Source organism: Nilaparvata lugens, chromosome 6 (genome assembly GCF_014356525.2).
Source record: "Nilaparvata lugens isolate BPH chromosome 6, ASM1435652v1, whole genome shotgun sequence".
Taxonomy (NCBI): domain Eukaryota; kingdom Metazoa; phylum Arthropoda; class Insecta; order Hemiptera; family Delphacidae; genus Nilaparvata; species Nilaparvata lugens.
The window spans coordinates 23,020,070-23,026,069 of NC_052509.1; the positions used below are offsets into that span (position 1 = coordinate 23,020,070).

Sequence of the window (6,000 nt, forward strand, 5' to 3'; positions counted from 1 at the left end):
ATATAATGAGCTATAAAAATAGATTAGGGAAATCCGGAACAGATCCAACGCGATGAAATGATGTAAGCCGATTGCTTACTGGAGAAAGCAAAGCTGCGAATATTACATCAATAAAGCAATAATTGTAATTAGCGCAATAATATTACAAAATATTTCAGTCTCAACGAGACATGAAATTGAAAAAGATCTACCGGTGTGTAGCCTATTAATTCATGATCAGAAAATTGACAAAAATGGTACAAATCAGTTAGCTCTGAAGATGAGGGTAGTGGACTAACTTCTAAAAAACCAACATACTGTACATCATGGAACTTAAACTTATATTTAAAAATTCTATTCCACATAATTATTAGCCCTTGAAAGACCCTTGTTCTTCATTCTTGATTCAAGTACCATCAAAGCTAAATAAGTTATTATTGAGTAGCTTATCATAATAATTGATTACTTGATAAGTTATATGGAATTTACTGTTTTCAACCATGAATTAATTGACCAAGCGAAATGGCCAGTGTGAACTTAGAAGAGCATTTCCTAGAAGTACATCCAAAATTGACAGTTCTGGATGCAGAATCGATAGTTCTACAGTTCCTGAAGATTTATAACGATAGTTCCATTGAAATAGTCGAAATAAATGAATTTGAAAAAATGCTCTTCCAAGTTCCACTAGAAAAATGTATTTTTGTCAGCAGAACACAGAGAAATGCTTTAAGATCCTCGAATATGAGAGTTCTAGGCAGAGGAGGTCATCCTGAATCCAGAACAGCTGAGTTCCAATTGATAAATTCAATAGATAAATTTTTATGGCTATTTGAAATTCAAAAAACGAGATAATTCACGTTTTCACCAGAAGAACACAGAATTCAAATATTTGAGAGGTGGAAATCATAGTTCTAGGAAGAGGAGGTCATCCTGAATCCAAAACAGCTGAGTTCCAATTGATAAATTCAATAGATAAATTTTTATGGCTATTTGAAATTCAAAATACGAGATAATTCACGTTTTCACCAGAAGAACACAGAATTCAAATATTTGAGAGGTGGATATTATAGTTCTAGGAAGAGGAGGTCATCCTGAATACAGAACAGGTGAGTTCCAATTGATAAATTCAATAGATAAATTTTTATGGCTATTTGAAATTCAAAAAACGAGATAATTCACGTTTTCACCAGAAGAACACAGAATTCAAATATTTGAGAGGTGGAAATCATAGTTCTAGGCAGAGGAGGTCATCCTGAATACAGAACAGGTGAGTTCCAATTGATAAATTCAATAGATAAATTTTTATGGCTATTTGAAATTCAAAAAGCGAGATAATTCACGTTTTCACCAGAAGAACACAGAATTCAAATATTTGAGAGGTGGAAATCATAGTTCTAGGAAGAGGAGGTCATCCTGAATCCAAAACAGCTGAGTTCCAATTGATAAATTCAATAGATAAATTTTTATGGCTATTTGAAATTCAAAAAACGAGATAATTCACGTTTTCACCAGAAGAACACAGAATTCAAATATTTGAGAGGTGGAAATCATAGTTCTAGGAAGAGGAGGTCATCCTGAATCCAAAACAGCTGAGTTCCAATTGATAAATTCAATAGATAAATTTTTATGGCTATTTGAAATTCAAAAAACGAGATAATTCACGTTTTCACCAGAAGAACACAGAATTCAAATATTTGAGAGGTGGAAATCATAGTTCTAGGCAGAGGAGGTCATCCTGAATACAGAACAGGTGAGTTCCAATTGATGAATTTTTATGGCTATTTGAAATTCAAAAAACGAGATACTTCACGTTTTCACCAGAAGAACACAGAATTCAAATATTTGAGAGGTGGAAATCATAGTTCTAGGCAGAGGAGGTCATCCTGGATACAGAACAGGTGAGTTCCAATTGATAAATTCAATAGATAAATTTTTATGGCTATTTGAAATTCAAAAAACGAGATAATTCACGTTTTCACCAGAAGAACACAGAATTCAAATATTTGAGAGGTGGAAATCATAGTTCTAGGAAGAGGAGGTCATCCTGAATCCAAAACAGCTGAGTTCCAATTGATAAATTCAATAGATAAATTTTTATGGCTATTTGAAATTCAAAAAACGAGATTATTCACGTTTGCACCAGAAGAACACAGAATTCAAATATTTGAGAGGTGGAAATCATAGTTCTAGGAAGAGGAGGACATCCTGAATCCAAAACAGCTGAGTTCCAATTGATAAATTCAATAGATACATTTTTATGGCTATTTGAAATTCAAAAAACGAGATAATTCACGTTTTCACCAGAAGAACACAGAATTCAAATATTTGAGAGGTGGAAATCATAGTTCTGGGGAAAGGAGGTCATCCTGAATACAGAACAGGTGAGTTCCAATTGATAAATTTTTATGGCTATTTGAAATTCAAAAAACGAGATAATTCACGTTTTCACCAGAAGAACACAGAATTCAAATATTTGAGAGGTGGAAATTATAGTTCTAGGCAGAGGAGGTCATCCTGATACAGTTTTTATGGCTATTTGAAATTCAAAAAACGAGATAATTCACGTTTTCACCAGAAGAACACAGAATTCAAATATTTGAGAGGTGGAAATCATAGTTCTAGGAAGAGGAGGTCATCCTGAATCCAAAACAGCTGAGTTCCAATTGATAAATTCAATAGATAAATTTTTATGGCTATTTGAAATTCAAAAAACGAGATAATTCACGTTTTCACCAGAAGAACACAGAATTCAAATATTTGAGAGGTGGAAATCATAGTTCTAGGAAGAGGAGGTCATCCTGAATACAGAACAGGTGAGTTCCAATTGATAAATTTTTATGGCTATTTGAAATTCAAAAAACGAGATAATTCACGTTTTCACCAGAAGAACACAGAATTCAAATATTTGAGAGGTGGAAATCATAGTTCTAGGAAGAGGAGGTCATCCTGAATACAGAACAGGTGAGTTCCAATTGATAATTCAATAGATAAATTTTTATGGCTATTTGAAATTCAAAAAACGAGATAATTCACGTTTTCTCCAGAAGAACACAGAATTCAAATATTTGAGAGGTGGAAATCATAGTTCTAGGCAGAGGAGGTCATCCTGAATACAGAACAGGTGAGTTCCAATTGATAAATTCAATAGATAAATTTTTATGGCTATTTGAAATTCAAAAAACGAGATAATTCACGTTTTCACCAGAAGAACACAGAATTCAAATATTTGAGAGGTGGAAATCATAGTTCTAGGAAGAGGAGGTCATCCTGAATCCAAAACAGCTGAGTTCCAATTGATAAATTCAATAGATAAATTTTTATGGCTATTTGAAATTCAAAAAACGAGATAATTCACGTTTTCACCAGAAGAACACAGAATTCAAATATTTGAGAGGTGGAAATCATAGTTCTAGGCAGAGGAGGTCATCCTGAATACAGAACAGGTGAGTTCCAATTGATAATTCAATAGATAAATTTTTATGGCTATTTGAAATTCAAAAAACGAGATAATTCACGTTTTCACCAGAAGAACACAGAATTCAAATATTTGAGAGGTGGAAATCATAGTTCTAGGAAGAGGAGGTCATCCTGAATCCAAAACAGCTGAGTTCCAATTGATAAATTCAATAGATAAATTTTTATGGCTATTTGAAATTCAAAAAACGAGATTGAATTGAATTGAATTTATTGCCAAAAATTACAAATACATATTTTTACAATACAATATAAATAACATTGATTGTAACTTAAGTGCATCAATAACATCACTGTAATACTTGGCACTGCCAACATAAGATTCCTTGTGTGTTGGCAGTGAGTTGCAGTTTATTTATTCTGTATCAATTCAGGTCAGTATATGAATTAATATACAATTGATAATTCTAACGAAGAGATTACAAAAAAAATTTAATAATGCTAATGAAGCTATACCTATTATACAAAAAAAACGCACAGGCTCACAGAAAAAAATACTTGAGAATACTATACATACTATATTATGATGAAAATTTTAATCTAATTAATCACTGTGACATCTAGAGGCCATCATGACAGTGTAACTTTCTCAAAGAAAAACAAATGAACTGATACAATAAAAAGAAGTTCCTGTAATGTGACTTGGGACAATTTACAAGCCTGGTTCAAGAATATACATGCCCATCGCTCACTGTTTTTAGGAACAATTATTTGTATACAACATTATACTCTATACCACTAGTTTAAAGAATACATTTTGGTCAATCCAATGTTCTATATTTTTAATTGAATCGCGTGTGATTTTTTCATCTATAAAGTCATTTGGAATTTTGTTTATAATGTAGTTACAATAATATTGAAATTGATGCCTGCATATGGTTAGCTTGATGAGTTCTGTGTTAAATCTCTTGTTAGGACGCGTATTATGGGGTGAAATGTGTGTAGCAAAATTAGTTTTATTTTTATTGATATGGAGAATAACGTTTTTCATATAATTCTGTCTTATTGTCGGAACCTTGAATTCAATAAATATTTCCCTACTAGGATAGAGTCGTGGCCTTCCTAATGCTGCTCTTATAATATGTTTTTGTAGGATAAATAACTTTTTCAAATGCGTGTCATATGCACCACCCCATACTTCAATAATGTATTGAAAAAGTGATTGAGCATATGCAAAGTAAATATTTCGTATTATGTCTATGTTTTTTATTTTATTTATTTTGTAAAAAATGTAAATTAGGTATTTCAGCTTTGAGCATAAATAATCAATGTGCTTGTTCCATTTAATATTTTGATCTAATAGTATACCAAGATATTTAATTGTTTGCACCCTTTCTAATGTTTTATTATGAACTTCTGTATTATCTGTAGTGTTTTCATTGCGATTATTTGCTGTTTCTATTGTGAGACTTAAATCAGTTGCTGGTTGTCCAGTTATATTGGGAGAAAAAGTGATGTACTTAGTTTTATCAGCATTTAAAGTCAATATATGGTCTTGTAGCCATTTTTTAACTGTAATTAGGTTTCTATTTGCTATATTGAAGGTTTCTTCCCAGCTTTTGCACCAGAAGAACACAGAATTCAAATATTTGAGAGGTGGAAATTGTAGTTCTAGGCAGAGGAGGTCATCCTGAAAACAGAACAGGTGAGTTCCAATTGATAAATTCAATAGATAAATTTTTATGGCTATTTGAAATTCAAAAAACGAGATAATTCATGTTTTCACCAGAAGAACACAGAATTCAAATATTTGAGAGGTGGAAATCATAGTTCTAGGAAGAGGAGGTCATCCTGAATCCAAAACAGCTGAGTTCCAATTGATAAATTCAATAGATAAATTTTTATGGCTATTTGAAATTCAAAAAACGAGATTATTCACGTTTGTACCAGAAGAACACAGAATTCAAATATTTGAGAGGTGGAAATCATAGTTCTAGGAAGAGGAGGTCATCCTGAATCCAAAACAGCTGAGTTCCAATTGATAAATTCAATAGATAAATTTTTATGGCTATTTGAAATTCAAAAAACGAGATAATTCACGTTTTCACCAGAAGAACACAGAATTCAAATATTTGAGAGGTGGAAATCATAGTTCTGGGGAAAGGAGGTCATCCTGAATACAGAACAGGTGAGTTCCAATTGATAAATTTTTATGGCTATTTGAAATTCAAAAAACGAGATAATTCACGTTTTCACCAGAAGAACACAGAATTCAAATATTTGAGAGGTGGAAATTATAGTTCTAGGCAGAGGAGGTCATCCTGAAAACAGAACAGGTGAGTTCCAATTGATAAATTCAATAGATAAATTTTTATGGCTATTTGAAATTCAAAAAACGAGATAATTCATGTTTTCACCAGAAGAACACAGAATTCAAATATTTGAGAGGTGGAAATCATAGTTCTAGGAAGAGGAGGTCATCCTGAATCCAAAACAGCTGAGTTCCAATTGATAAATTCAATAGATAAATTTTTATGGCTATTTGAAATTCAAAAAACGAGATAATTCACGTTTTCACCAGAAGAACACAGAATTCAAATATTTGAG

The 6,000-nt window shown here is 31.9% G+C and overlaps 1 protein-coding gene across 1 annotated transcript in view; it reads right to left on the reverse strand.

Annotated features, from left to right (window-relative positions):
- LOC111054306 (putative uncharacterized protein DDB_G0282133) overlaps positions 1–6,000 on the reverse strand; it is a 100,759-nt gene that overhangs the window by 68,971 nt on the left and 25,788 nt on the right. The window lies entirely within an intron of this gene.